The following is a 16,145-nucleotide window of genomic DNA, read 5'->3' as shown; positions in this document are numbered from 1 at the left end:
TAAATGATATTCCTGTTTACATTCAGTTCCAGGTCGTACTGAAAAGAAAAGAAACCAATTACGAGAGCATGGGGGCAGGAGGCCTTTAAACCGAGCGTTTAAATGGAATGATACGGTTGTCGCTGCACTATGGTTGAAGAGTTTAGAAAACAGAGGGATCATATTTCTCCTTTCACTGCCTCTGGTGTCTTGTCCTTGATGCCCAGTGTTAGCAAATGAGATCAAACACCACGTGTCAGGTTAAATCTATAGTTTGTGGGCAGTGTTTAATGTCAATACACAGCTGTCCTCACCATGTAGGTCACAAGATCAAAAGTGAATGAGGTTACTCTATAACAGTAAGACAACTGCTCCCAAATGCTGCATAGGAGATTGAATATTGACCCGTAATCCAACTTCATGTCACTTGTGCCGTCTTGTGGGAGACACCATTTAATTAAGTTTCACCTTTTCCACTACGGACAAAATATTGCACATGCTGTAAGTAAAGGGCATATGTTCAACTGTGTATTGTCAACAAAACCTTGTAAACTTTATATTAACTTTATATTGCTCATCAGTTGTTTGTACAACCCTAAATCAGTAAAAAAAGGTAGACTAGTAGACTAGACTCAATATTTGCTTACACTAGTATTGAATTGCAGACAGCATGAACAGAAGTAAGGGTGCAAGTCTGGGCTGAACACTCTTGATCTCCAGCCCCTCATACAGCACAGCACCAAGAACCATCATTCTACAATAGCTGAAAAGACCACATGGCAAAGGGCTTATTTTAGCAAATCTTTGTCAAGCACTAAATTAAAGAGCTGCATTTACTAATGCCACAAAACCAGAATCATTATGTTAAGATCCAACAGTAGTGCAGCCGACTTCTCTGTGTTCTAGACTGTGTTCTAGTCAGCAACAGTCTCATGGTATTTGTGTGCATTTTTCAATAAAAAAAAGTCTACTCTCTGGTGATATTGTCGTGTTCGTCGTGTGTTGGAGGCGTGAAATGACTCACACAACAACTTGGAATATTCTGGATGGCTGGAATTTACTAAATACTTTTTATTAACGGAGATTACAAGCATAAAAGGTCAGTGCTCTCTCTCAGTGCAGTTGTAGAGGCTGAACCATCCACACCAAGGGGTAACGAGCACACAACTAACTAAAAAAAAAACAATCTTCCCCTGGAATACGTATACAGAACACGTGATGAACTGCACTCTATAACATTAACCTAAGCACTGTCTAGCTAAATAGCTATGTAATTTCACTATCGTAACAATATCAACAACATGCAGTGCTACAGCAGCATAGAAGCCTTATAATAATTTGGATATTAGAAAATTTTAATAAATGTCATTGAAAGCCAGATGCATTGTTGTTGACAAATATAAAAGAACAGAATCACTGGGGAAATCATCAATATCATTTGTATTCATAAGTTGCATTGCCCTAGACTAAAATTACAATATAATAATAATGAATTAGAATTTTATTCAATTAAAAGAAAACTAATCCACAATAAATTGCAATATTTAAAAATATATTATTCAACTCGACATGTCCCAGTCTTGGCCTTGACTTGCATCTAGCGGTCTTGACTAAAACACTGTGGCACACCTTATATAATGTTTGAGATTGAATGGAAACATTAAAAAGTGATAAATGCTTTACTGACACAAGTATCAGCAGTCCAACATTTTTAAAAAATGCATTATTTAGAACCATGTGACTGCTTACTGTTTTAGGGGAATGGCTTTAAATAAAGTAACAACATCAACAACAGCAAAATACTTTTATAATTAAAAAAGCATCAATGATTGTTTATTAACTATTTATATCAATGCATGGCATAAAGCAAACACACTCATTATCTATACAGCTTTTTTACAATCCTGCTTCTCGCTAAAGCATGAGTAAACTCCCATTTTTAGAGCTCTTATCTTGCTCTCACATTAGTCACAGTCCACAGTTTCAGAATTATTTCACTTTATCAGATAATTTCTTTTACTACTTTCCTGTTATCTGCTGTGATATCCGGTGTAAAGCAGAGGAGGATGGTTTCCTCTTTTGAGTCTTGGTTTCTCTCAAGCTTTCTTTTTCTGGATCTGTGGGAGACTTTCCCAGCACTGTTGCCACTGGCTCGTTTAAAAGGGGCTCAGACTTGGATCTTTGTAAAGCTGATTTGTGAAGTCATCCATTGTGAAAATCTCTACATAAATGCATTTGGATTGAGTCGAATAGACTGATAAATTATTACGCTGAGCCAAGTTTCTCAAAAAGCATCTTATTTTTAAGATCATCTGAACTGATAGAGAGAGTGTTCAATGAGGGGATCACTTAACCAATTAAGAATCTTATTTGGGCTAAGATGCTTTCGGGAAAGCTAGCTCTCATCAAGAATTAATCTCAGTGAGACTGCAAAAAGAAATACTGATCTGAAAACCATAATATGCAACCAACCGTCTCCTATATAGTGGACATACTTATCTCATACCCATTCAGAAGCTCAGGACTAATGATGTACTGGCTATAACATGCTACACATATCATTACCAGAAAAAAAAACTCATTAGGATTAAATATGCAAGAATATTTAAAACATAGATTTTCCTATGTGTTTCTTGGTGTCTTTTAAATGTGTTTTTAATTGGTGGCTTTTTACGTAAACAGAATCCAGTACTGAACACGATTTAGTATTCAGCCATCACTAAATTTTTAAGTATTCTTCCCAGCAGTTTAATATCTGATGTGGCCTACATACACTGACATGCCACTGCACTGGAGAAACCTTGTCTGGAGGGGTGTTTCATTGTGTAACGATGATCTCTGCCAGGCTGAGCATGACAAGAGAAAACTCGGAAAGAAAAAAGAGCAACATCCAAACAGGTCAAACCCCAATCCACCACTGCACCACTTCCCTCTTCCATACTGCACAAGAACAATCACGTCCAGAATCTGAAGACCAACAAGGACCAAAAAGGAGGACACTCACACTCAACCATGAGTGATCATTGATGATGATGATGATGATGATGATGATGATATTTGCATGAGGATGATAAATGATAGGCCTGATTGTGGCTGCCAGTTGAATGGGCCTTTGCATATCTGAATAGCAGTCAGGCCCGTTGTAACAAGGCAAGCAAACCAATCAATTGCCTAGGGCCCTAAGCCTGTGTCCCTAACCCTCCTTCTTCCACTAGTTGCTGTCAATAGGTTAGTGATTCCAGCAGCTGGCAAAATATCAAAATAACTTCAGCAATCATTAAGCAGTTATCCATCCATTTTGCTTGGGACCACCAAAAGCCTTGAAACAGCCCTGATAGCAGTGGGTGGTAATGATTGTGAGCGGTGGTGTCTGGCTAAAGTTGCCTTTGCAAACATTTAGTCATTCAAATAAAAGCAAAAGAACAACATCCAAACAGGTCAAACCCAAATCCACCACTACTACATTCCCTCTTCCATACTGCATAAAAATAATCAGGTCCAGAATCTGAAGACCAACAAGGACCAAGTAGGAGGACACTCATACTTGACCATGAGTGATCATTGATGGTGATGATGATGATGATGATACTTGCATGAGGATGATAGATGATAGATGTAAGGCCTGATTGTGGCTGCCAGTTGAATGGGACTTTGCATTTCTGAATAGCAGTCGGGCCCGTTGTAACAAGGCAAGCAAACCAATCAACTAGAATCCTAGAACCCTAACCCTGCCTGGGGCCTCCAGACAATGACTGGATATGTAATGAATGCAACAATAAACAGCGTGAGAGCACTCCTTTAAAGTCTGTAGAGGTCAGAGGTCACTCCTTCCACTAGTTGCTTTCAATAGGTTCGTGATTCCTGCAGCCGGCAAAATATAAAACTTAAGCAATTATTAAGCAGTTATCCATCCATTTTGCTTGGGACCACCAAATGTCTTGAAACAGCCCTGATAGCAGCAAGTGGTAATGACTGTGAGCGATGGTTTCTTGCTGAAATTGCCTTTGCAAATATTTGTCTAAACAATTGTCTCTGTCATCAACCACATTCAATGCAGGAGCCCCCCCAACCCACACACACACACATTATCCACAGGTCACTACAGCTTTTATTAGCTCCCATGGGCATGACAAAATCATGGGACACAATACCAGTTATTGCACCATGATGCAGCATGTCAATATACAGTATATCCTGTGTATTAATTAACAGGAGCTTGCTTCCTCCACTGCAGACATTGGCTTGACATTGCAGTTCCTTCAGAAATGATGCACCTCCCTCCTATCATCCTCATTAGTACAGTGGACAGCATCTTCGTGGACATAAAACACAGTTCTGTTACTTTCCCAGGGAAATCTTCCACTTTAAACTGAGTGTGCACTGCCTGTTTCATTGTGTGTGTCCTTGGATTTTAGAAGCTTTAAAAGGGTAATGAAACAGGTCATTTAAGTCTCTTTCAACTGAAATATCACTGAAATGTAAAATGTCATGCAAAAGGCAGCCGGTGTTTCATAAAGGTGTAAAAAAAAGAAAAACACAACAGAAACAAAGCATGGAATCTTGCCGCTGATGCAAGAGTGTGTAGTCGCACTGATAATTCATCACAGGCTTCCTTTCACTTTGATGAAGTGAAGTGATTGAGCTGAGAGACGCTCTTGAGTAGGCTGTAATACAGAGTGCTGCTCCACAAGTGGCACTGGTGACAGTGTAAAGAATGGAAAATCTGGTGTCATGTCAAGCTCGATAACGAGAAAACACATGACACGGGGACATGGAGCAAAGAACAATGAGCCAACAAACACAAGACTCTTACAACCACCATGCCTTCAATTTATTACTCCAGTCAGATAAGACTGACGGCGTGCCAGCCGGTTGTAAAAGAGCAGACATGCCATTATCATTGTTTGTAAGTTTTATTTTAACAACACTCTGCTAAGCTTTACAAAATTCTAAATATCACACCAGTCAAGTAAAATTTTGGTGACTTCAGTGAAAAAATAATTGAAATAAAAGCAGTCTATCAAAAAGTACAATAATACAGGAAGATGATAAATCCTGCACCTAACAACTGGAGTTATGCATAGGGCTCAGCCAGGATCTATTATAACAACAACCAACCAACCACAACACACTCTCTAAACACAATAGTACACAAATCAATACTATTTTAAGTCAAAAACATCATCAAAAACAGATTGAGTGTTAAAAAAACTATCTGGACTAATTAAAGACAAGCTGCCAAGCCTGCCAAGAATGACGAGAATGAAAGTTGCTCAGCAGCAATTTTAGGACTTCCTGTGGAGGACAAAGAAGGCACAATTACACCCAGTTCTTAAGGGGGCTTGCATCAAAATCTGCACAGGAAAATCTGTTAACTCAGCAGCCATGCCATGTTTGTAATGTTGCTGATCTTTATGAATGTAAAAAAAGACCAATACACTTCAAAAACATACCTTAAATTCTTGTTAAAATCTGAAATAAAATAAAAAAACTCAAGGAAAGTTTATGGCTTTTGGTTCAATAATATACGTTAACACAATTTTCAGCTTCTGTTCTGGCTACTGCAATTGCGCAGATCCCCAAATCTCTCCAGATTACTCCAGATTTATTCTTTATACAGTGAAGCCTGCAAGCTTGTTGAAACGGGTAGATCTTTATCTGTAATTAGATGCCATGCCCTGTAGGCCCCAAGGCCCTGTAGCAAATTGGTAAGAATCTAAGAAGATCATTATGGCCACTCTTATCAACATCATTTAAACTTCCAAACTTGCTGCATCTGCATGGCAAACAATATATTAGAGGATATTCATTAATCTCCAAATAGACTTCTTTTTATCACAGTTTTCATGCATCTTGGCATGTTCTCCTCCACCAGTCTTACACACTGCTTTTGGATAATTTTATGCCACTCTTGGTGCAAAAATTTAAGCAGTTCAGCTTGGTTTGATGGCTTTTGATCATCCATCTTCCACTTGATTATATTCCAGAGGTTTACAATTCGGTCAAATCAAAGAAACTCATCATTTTTAAGTGGTCTCTTATTTTTTTTCCAGAGTTGTATTATGCGAGCCCACTATCTGTGTAGACGCTGGATCAACTGCAAAGCAACCTATGTGCCTTCACTAAAAGTGCAGAATGAAATACAACTACACGTCAATAGAGAATTATAAATGAATTGAGAGGAGCACAAATCCTTCTCAGTTATACTTAAGCGCATGTAAGTGAGTAAATGGAACACTTCATTACTCACATCTGCTCCTCCACACTGCAGCTTTTGTGCAAGGGTTTGCCACATGTTTCCTACGGGTCTCTCTCCGCTCATAGCTACAGCTGTCTGTGAGAGAGAGAGAGAAAGAGAGAGAGCTCTCAGCCTATAGACCTCTGGGGACCCCCAGCTGCAGGTGCGCTGTGGAGAGGAATTGAAGGTGCCTTCTCCCATATGCTCCTTGTCACCATGAGTCATAGAGCTGCCATCCTCATTACCATCCACTCACACACAGACACTTACACACACACTGCATCGTCACTGCCTGTTTTCCGGCACGCTGGATATGTGGACCACACATACAGTACATGAGAATGAGTACTGAGGAATATTTCAGTAGCTACTAAAGTGCAACAAATGCTGGATTTGACCTGTTTTACCAGGTAAAGTCATTAGTTCTGTTAATAAAAAGGTAAGTGATTCAATTTACTGCTGGGTGTGAATACAGGAAATTCTAATATGGAATGCTAGCAATTATGTTGAAGGGATGAGTTCGAGAGTACACTGAAAAACAAGATGCTTTGGACAAACCTAAAAACTTTGAATTTGTTACACTTAAGTATATTACTTTTTTTCAACTTATATTTATGATTTAGTTTACGATTTAACATTTTGATTTAAAATCAATCAATGTATTATTTAACCAAAGTACCAAAAAGGTACTTAAACAAAGAACAAATATAAATACATTAATAAATACCCCTTTTTACACTTTTTGTAGACATTTTTTGGAAAAAATATTATTTTCTATTATAGCCATGCAGAGTTTTACTTTTGAATAAACTAATGAAATCATTTTAATACTGTTAATGTTTATTTTTTACTTTTCAGCCAAAATTAATTATTAATTTATATATTCTATAGACACAAGTATAAAACCTATTAGATCATGTTAGAATAGCTCAAAATGACTCAATATTCAAATAAAGTAACAATTGAAGTCAAATAAACATTTTAAAGTTTCTAATCAGGCTTTAATTGCTTAATTAATCACACAAAGCCCATACCACTGTGCAGTAACACAACTGTGAACTGTGCACCACTCAAAATTACAGCCTACAACACTGCATACAAGCATTTAGCCATTATATAAAACTTCCCTCAGTAGCTCAGAGAAGATACCCTGAGGGGAACAACTTTAAAATGATGGTGAGGGAGGTCACGCCATTTACGTGTTATAGTGATGACGGGTACCAATAGCTGACGGGAGACAAAAAACTCCAGGAGGAGTGACCTGATGTGATGTCATTACCTCTAAAAAGAAGTAAAAATATAATTTGAGTTAAATTATTTATTTTGAGTTGTTTTAATAGTAAATGGATTTGCTTTTAGGCAAACTGAGAAAAACAGGTTTTAACTAGAAATCATAATTTTTCATTAGACCAACATAAAAATGCACTTTAAATCTGTGACATGGTCATTACACTTTTTTCAGTGTAGCTAACATTAGCTACAGTAGCTATCTTTCCCTCACCTCACAGGACCACTTCAGAGCAGGTTTTATTTGGGTGGTGGGTTATTGATTCTCAGCACTCAGACACAGCAGCGCTGCTGGAGTTTTTAAGCACGAGGAACACTCACTGTCCACTCCTTCTGACTCTATCTTGCCTAGCTGCTCCACCACATAGATATTGAAAAGCCAGAGACAGAAGCTCATCTGTTGCTACACAGTTTGTGATAGTTATCCTCTTCTTTACCAGCACCATACATGCCAGTGTTACTGCAATGCTAAGAAAAAGAACACCACCCTAATAATACCACCCAAACAGGGTAAAAGGAGCATACAGAAGTACACAGTGAAATAGAAGAACTACAGTCTGTAATAGTAGAACTACAAAATGTCCTAAAAGTACCTGCTTAGTGACACAAAAAAAATAAAATAAAATAATAATAATAATAATAATGGGTGTAGAAACAAGAGTATGGTCATAATGTTATGCTTAATGTAGTGACACCAAAACGAAAATAAGAAGGCTGAACAATCTGAGCAGATGACTAGTTTTATATACTAGATCTCTTCTAATTCTATGTAATCTCGCATAGACTTGGGAGGAAATGACAGGCCTGATTTAATTAACAACTTCCTTTGTGCTGTGAACACTAAAGCCTTTTGACATTCTGAGCAGGAAGGATTGATTACCTTACAGAGTGGTGATGAATAGCTGAACGATATTGCTGCCGCTCTACCTCCGCTAGTGCGTGGGTGGCAGCGGGCCCACACGTTGGCCAACTCCTGGGGCAGCTTGGTGAAAGTCAATCTGCAGATCCAGAGGGGTCACACTAGAAAAGGCCAGGGCTGATATACCGAGCAGCCTGAGCGCTCCGCTATCCACACACTGCGATGAGGGACACCGGCTGCATGACAGCGACGGGCTTCTGGAAGAGCCAGATATCAACAGTGACTGGGCACAGCTATGAATCACGCGCAAATGAATTTGCCCCACCAAATGCCAGCGCAAATTGCCATAGCCCAAGCCCATACCTGCCTTATTCACATCAGGATAATACCTTCAGCCGTGCACGGTGGGGGACGTGATTGAGCGGTGGGCTCACTCTCTCTATCTCTTCTACTCTCTCTCTCTCTCTGCACAGCAAAGACGTTTTTGGTGACCCTGTTGCTTTCAGACCCCACCACCCCGTCACCACCACCCCCACCACCACCCTCAATCGACCTCCCTCCCCCCAACAGCCATTAAAGGCCATCATAAGAGAGAAAGCCTGCTCATGCCTGCTGAATACGTGAAGTGATCTTATCTGTCTGTCCTCCCTAACACAGACATTTTCCCCCCCTTCTGCCTTAGTTTCAAGCCCAGGTTGTCACAGAAACCAAGCCAAGCTGTCATTTCCCAAAGTGGCGTAAAGCAAGGTCAGTCGTTCTGTTCCAGCCACAAAAAGACACATTGATAGCTCAAAGCAGCAACAAGAGACACACTCATAAAAAACAGACCGTCACACATAAAATCTCAGACTCGCTGAGCATGAAGAAGTTTGACAGATATAAAACATCACTGGACTGATGATTTGTAGTGTTTTTTCCCTTCTTTTTGGGCTGGAAGCTTACCAGGTAGCAGCATATGGTTCTGAGCCAAATGTGGCCCAGTTAAGACACAGTTAAGGGTCAGTTGGGACAGTGACAGGTGTATTGTGTAGAATTAGTGTTATCCTAGCAGCTACATTTATATGATTGTGTGGCATTTGACCTGGGCCACACTTTCCAGACAAAGACCTCCAGATTCAGACATCACCAGACATATCTTCAGCATGATTTCATGTGGTGTATTTGGCTTGAATGAAAGTAGTCAAGGTGGGCAAGAACTGTACAGTAACTCATTTGTGCAGTTATTTTCAGTTATACATACAACTGTGACAGTTTGATTGGATCCATTTGGCCCACTGTTATTATGGTTCCACCCAATATAACCCAGATAGCATGAAGAATCATCCCAAGCTCAACTAATAAATGGTTGAATCAGCTGAGACTTGGCATCAGCCATGCAGAATTAGAGCATATGCATTTTATACTCAGCAACAGGAGTGTAGGCATGTGTGGCTCTGGTCAATTTTAGTAGAATTGAATCTCTATTCAAACTGGAACCGGGCCAGAAGTGGCCAGAGAGATTTTTGTCCTGAAAGTGTTTAAATGTTCTTTAAAAAAATAAATCTAAATAACAAAACGAAACAGGACGAATTATAAATCTGGACCCCTGGGCATGAACCAGTACAGCTCATAAATTAAGCTTTTGTTTAGATCTGAAGGGTAGGCAGATTAGAGAGAGAGTTGAGGCCCTTTTCATATAATCACTGTTACAGACAGTGCAAATGTAGGGTTTTGATCTCGAAAACACTTCAGACCTAACAGACTGTTCACTGGTTCACTACAAATTCGGACTCTGACACCAATTTTGGAGTTTATTTAAAATCATTGAACTGCTTCATGTTTCTTAGCTTGATGTTCTAAAGGGTGGTGTGTGTTAGCACAAATAAAACTAGCACTTATTTGCTTCTTTTCATTGTTAATCTGACATTCCATGTTTATTTTCTTCAGTTCAAGCTATAAATTTTTTTGTACCCATGTAACAAGTAACCCACCGAGCCACAGACACACTCCAGATTTAAATGCTGATATATGCAGGTTTTTTTACTTTGGTACAGGAAGTGTGGGTCCTTCAACACAGATTCTGGGGATGAGAAAATTGGAGGAAAGGTAAGTGGACTTGGTGAATGTGTACAAAGTTTCTCTAAAGCACAAAAAACAAAATACAATCGTGTCCCTTATAATGGCCAAATCAGAGTACGGCATGGTTGTTAGTGCCAGACAGGCTAGCTTGAGTGTTCCTGGCATTGTTGATCTCCTGGGGTTTTCATACACAACCGTATCTTAGGTTTACTCACAATGTGTTGTTGTAAAGAAGCACAGCAGCAGATGGAAATGCCTTGTGGATTCGAGAATTCAACAAAAGATGGCCAGACTGGTTCCATCTGACAACAAGGCTATAATAAGGATATGTCGCAGAAAAGCATCCCAGAATGCACAACACACGAAACCTTAAGGCAGATGGGCTGGTCCGGCCTCAAGAGAAATTTGCACATATGTGAATAAATCTACATTTTAGAACCTTTGTTTGGAAGAGCCTACAATATATAGTTAATGCTAAAGTGAGGGAACATACACCTGCTGTACGTAAGCCAAACACACCATTGGCTACAAGACCGACACCATTCCTGGCTGCATTAGGAGGATTAAGCACGCATAGTTTACGCAGTTCTTTCCACCACTCATACCAATATAAACTTCAATTTAATTGCACCCAAGGAATATGATGCTGCCAAACATGCCATTCCCACTGGAACACTGTCATTTCAGATTCATTCTGGGGATTAGACTGACGGTCAGGCGTGAAGGCCGTGCTTCGTTTGACCAAATAAGGGTCTGGTAAGGGTGTGTGGTGTGGTCATGATGTTCGGAGTCACAGAGCAGTTGGTTTACTTGCTCCCCAATGAGAGGAGGAGGAGGAGAAGAGTAGGAGGAGAGAAGACAGAGAAGAGATACTGAAGCTCTAATGGAGAGTCACTTCACCCCCGAAGCCTTGGCTGAGCTGCCGTAATGAGTTTGGTTGGAGGAGGTTGTTAATTAGCACTCTTCTGACTTTTCATTTCATTTTTCACTAGACATATAATAACCAACACCAGCCAATTCGCACAAAGCCCTGAAGGTTAAGTCCTGCAAAAGGACTGGCGAAAGCTCTCACAGCCTGCTAGTGAAACCCACAAGACGATCAGTGCTAAACAGCATTCACACTTTTTTTTCCTACTTCAGCAACAGACGGTCAGAACTCCAATTACTAGCCTCAGTCTAACTGTCCTAACTTCCAAGAGTTTCTGGTTTCTTTGGGAGCATATGTAGAAACTGAAGAAATTGGTATATACAGCTCTAGAAAAAAAGAGACCCCTTCAGTTTCTGAATCAGTTTCTCTGATTTTGCTATTTATAGGTATATGCTTGAGTAAAATGAACATTGTTGTTTAATTCTATAAACTACAGACAATATTATTTCCTAATTCCAAATAAAAATATTGTCATTTAGAGCATTTATTTGCAGAAAATGAGAAATGGCTGAAATAACAAAAAGATGCAGATCTTTCAGACCTCAAATTATGCAAAGAAAACAAGTTCATTTGAATAAAGTTTTGAGTTCAGAAATTAATAGTTGGTGGAATAACCCTGTTTTTTAATCACAGTCTTCATGCATTTTGGTACGTTTTCCTCCACCAGGCTTACACAATGCTTTTGGATAAATTCAAGCAGTTTAGCTTGGTTTGATGGCTTGTGATCATCCATCTTCCTCTTGATTATATTCCAGAGGTTTTCAATGTGGTAAAATCAAAGAAACTCATAATTTTGGTCTCTTGTTTTTTTTTCCCAGAGCTCTCTCTCTCTTTTTCCCTCTCTCTCATATATATCTATATATACACTGAGTCTTCCCAAAAGACAGTGTTAAGGTTCTTCTGCTTTCCCGCACTGTTCTATAAAAAGGCTCTCTCACAGGCTACTCTTGGGTAGTGAAGAGTAACTGTTTATTTTAGTGTACAGTAGTGTACCTCCTCGTGAGAGATTAATTACTGCCAGACATTAACAGTCTATGTTCAAGCGAAAGGCACAAGGTATCCCCACCACACCAAAAAAAAAAAAAACAAGAGAAAAACATTAATTCACTTTTGGCTTATCATTTCCCAGAGGAGGAACCGCTACAGCATGGAAAACAGTTTCCTTAATGTTACATCACAGCAGGGTCACAATGAGCTTCTACTTGTTTTTTTGTCCTTTTTTTGAAATGTACTGAGCAGTACATCAATTTCAGGAGGCAAACGACTGTTAGTAGGAAAAAAGTCTATTATCTTATTTTTAGAGCAGTTATCACATTGTGTGGGGCAGACAGGGACGCAGCCCCGTTCTGGTGATCTAGCCTGGGACAGCATGGGTCCAGAGCAAAGTGCTTCTGGGCCAGAAATAGTACACCAAATTATTCATCTCAAGCTTATCTACAAAGTCTACGCTCTAAAATATAAAGGCACCAAAAGGGTTATTTCAGAGCAATGCAATTCCAACAAGGCTTTCCCTAAAAATCCTTCAGGGAAAGATTTGTTATTTTTTCCCTGAGGTGCCCTAATGACATTTGAGTGGGATTATGTACTAAAAATGGTCTGGATTCATTTTTACATGACCATTTTGTAACCTCTTCTCCCTGAGATCTGGATTATAACTCAGCCTCTCCAAAAGGCAGATTCTGTTTTTCTTAAAGTCTTCTGTTTTGGACTTGCTCTGGTGTTTTGGGCTACTGTCCTGTTGCATCATCCAACTTCTACAGAGTTTCAGCTGATATACAGACACGCTATTCTTAATAATACAGAATATTGATAATCTTGGGAATTCCTCTAACCCTTAATGATTATAAGCTGGCCAGGCCTGATGCAGCAAAGTAGGCCCAAATAATGATGTTTCCTCCACTAGTTCTGGGCGGTATTACCAAAAATGTATATCACTGTAATTTTCAAGATTCTGATGGTTTCACAGTATATCACAGTATTTTTATTATTTAAGTTTATTTTATTTTTTTCATGACTGGGCTTTAATATTAATTTGTGACTTACTCTATTGTTAGAAGTACATATAATATAAAACACTAAGGCTTTAAATTAAGGCTTTGATTACTCTAGCGTTTGATTTGTCCTACAAAATAAAACAATGTATGAAGAAATCAGACTTTATTTGCAGAAAAACAGTTGAAGAACGTAAACAATAGACCTTAAAAAGAGATACACCAACAACTTTAACACTATAAATGGACCTAAAATACTAATATTATACACCTCGTATCTAGAGTCTTAGGGAGTTTTATCATTTGTGCTGAAGCTGATTCTGCACCCAGGACCGATTCTGGATTTGTCTGGGGGGCAAGATAAACTTTTTTTTCCAAGATGTAGATTGATTGCGCAATTCCATTTGTCTCTTTTCTGAGTGCGTAACTGCTGTTTGCTGTTTTCTATTTAAAAACACTAATACAGTGAGGAACAGCAGCAGGAGCTCCTCAGATAAAGTGCTCTTCTCATTTTTCTCCAGGCAGGACGGAGCATTTGACTCCACAGAGCTGAGCTACTTTTACTTTAGTGTATTAGCTTGTAATGCTAACTAGCTAGCTTTAGCTAACAAGCTGTATCTGCTTCTTTGGCGGTGCTGTTCTACACAACGCTCCAAAGCACCTCTAGTGGTACCGCCCAGCACTACCCTCCAACATACTTTACAATTGAGATGATGTTTTCATGATAATATACTGGTTGTAATGCAGCAATAGTTCAGTTTTAGTGTCAGTGTGCTCTTTTTCAAACTTCAGGCAAACAGCAGTGTTCTTTTAGTAAGCAGCAGCTTCCTTCATGGTGTCTACTGGTTATAGGTTTTACAGATAGTAGATTAATGAACGCAGATGTTAGTCTGTACCAATGATGCCTTCCAATCTTTGTCATTCAGGATTGTGTGTTCGTTTTGCTCTTGTGGTCATTTTGACCTAGGACCCAGAGTAGCTAGAGTCCCAATTTATCTCCATTTGTAGATTGTTTGTCTTACTGTACACTGGTGTATTTCTAAAGTCTGTGAAATGACTTTGTAACTTTTTTCAGCTTTATGTAAAATCAACTATTTTTGATCAACTCTAAAAAGCTATTTTTTTTGCACGACATGGCTCACATACGTATGTCTCTCCTGTGCAGAGCAAACTCAAAATGTTTGAGTGGTTTGTATCATCAAACTTGACTCTAATTAGCTTTTTTAAATTCATTATCATATTATCAATTATTTCTCAATTAAGACATGAATGATAATAATTGTTTGTGATATTATTTTAGGCACATTATATTCTATATATTATACAGATTTTTTTTGCAGTCATGATGCAAGGTACCTTTAGTTCATTTTTCACTTTGCATAGTAATTAATTGGACTGTTGTAATGCTAGGTTTCTTGTGCTTGCCTAAAATAGAGGTTAGATTTCACGGCAAATAAACTTAAATATAATGAAACATTTGTTATGTGCATGTAGTGTTGTCCTTGTACCATCCAGCCTTAACTGCAATAAACAGTATATATACAGTATATATATATATATATATATATATATATATATATATATATATATATATATATATATATATATATATATATATATATATATGAAAGTGAAAATGACTTCTGCTTGCTTTGATTAGGAGAAAACATTACTCTGTTGCATACACTACTATCGACAAGAGAGTGCATTTCTTTCCCACCCAGAGCTATAGATTTTGTTGCTTCATGCAGAGAGAGAGAGAGAGAGACGTGTGATTGGCTAAAATCAAATAAGCACAAAATTCAATCCAAAGAGAAGCAGACGTAATAATAATTGCATTAGATTTGTAGACTCACAAGTTAACTCCCAAAGCCTAAAACCCAACAGCCTCTTTTCATATAGAAAACAGAACGGGCACAAAAAAAGAATGTCAGAAGAAGTCAGAATGCTGGGGTGAACATTTTTCCAGTGCTCTGTGGTGCCTGGTCTGCTGACCTGCATGATGATCCAGGATCATGAGGAAGAGTGTTAAGGGGGAGCAGGGTGCACGTTTGGTTCACAGCACACAGTAATAAGAAATCTGCTGGGTTAACTTCACATGCACTTTTCAGGTACGCTAAGAGTGCAATACATGTGTAATTTCCTTAAGAGCTCTGTGCAAAGGTCACATTTACAGCTTCCACACTGCCTGACTCATTCAGACATGGTTAAAGTTTAAATCAAATACGAAGTGGTGCATTACTGTCAGCTACTGTTACTGCAGGCCTTTAAAGTGAAGTGAGGAAGGAGATGTTCCCGAAAGTGATTCTGGATATTCATAGACAGGAGACGGCTCCACACGGTCATAAAACTATCAGAGAATATTCTATTAATGGTTCTAAAATTAGGGTTGGGTAGAGCTGTGTATTGGCAGTTTGTTTCGTGATACAGGAATTATGATATATAATATGTGCATACCACCAAGAAGGACCAACCACATCCAACAGGATTAACTGTGGATGCAAGAGTATAGGTTAATTATTATTATAAGTGAATTACGGGGAGACAGGTAACGACAAACTTGGTAAAACAATTATTTTGCATTAATAAAAATACAATTTATGATTTATTGTACAGTGCTAGTATTGTCCTATCTGTACACAATCTGTACTGTACCTGTACTAAGAGCAGGAATGTGCAGTTTAGTCCTCAGTAATCTACTTCTGATTCTCCTGCTTGGGGTCAGATAATAGTTGGCTTTAGTAAGTGCTCTTGAAATCATTTTCTCATTCTTGTGTAGAAGGGTTCTGTGTGATGGAAAGGTAC

This window comes from Astyanax mexicanus, chromosome 10 (genome assembly GCF_023375975.1).
Source record: "Astyanax mexicanus isolate ESR-SI-001 chromosome 10, AstMex3_surface, whole genome shotgun sequence".
NCBI lineage: Eukaryota > Metazoa > Chordata > Actinopteri > Characiformes > Acestrorhamphidae > Astyanax > Astyanax mexicanus.
Note: the sequence above shows the minus strand (reverse complement) of the source record.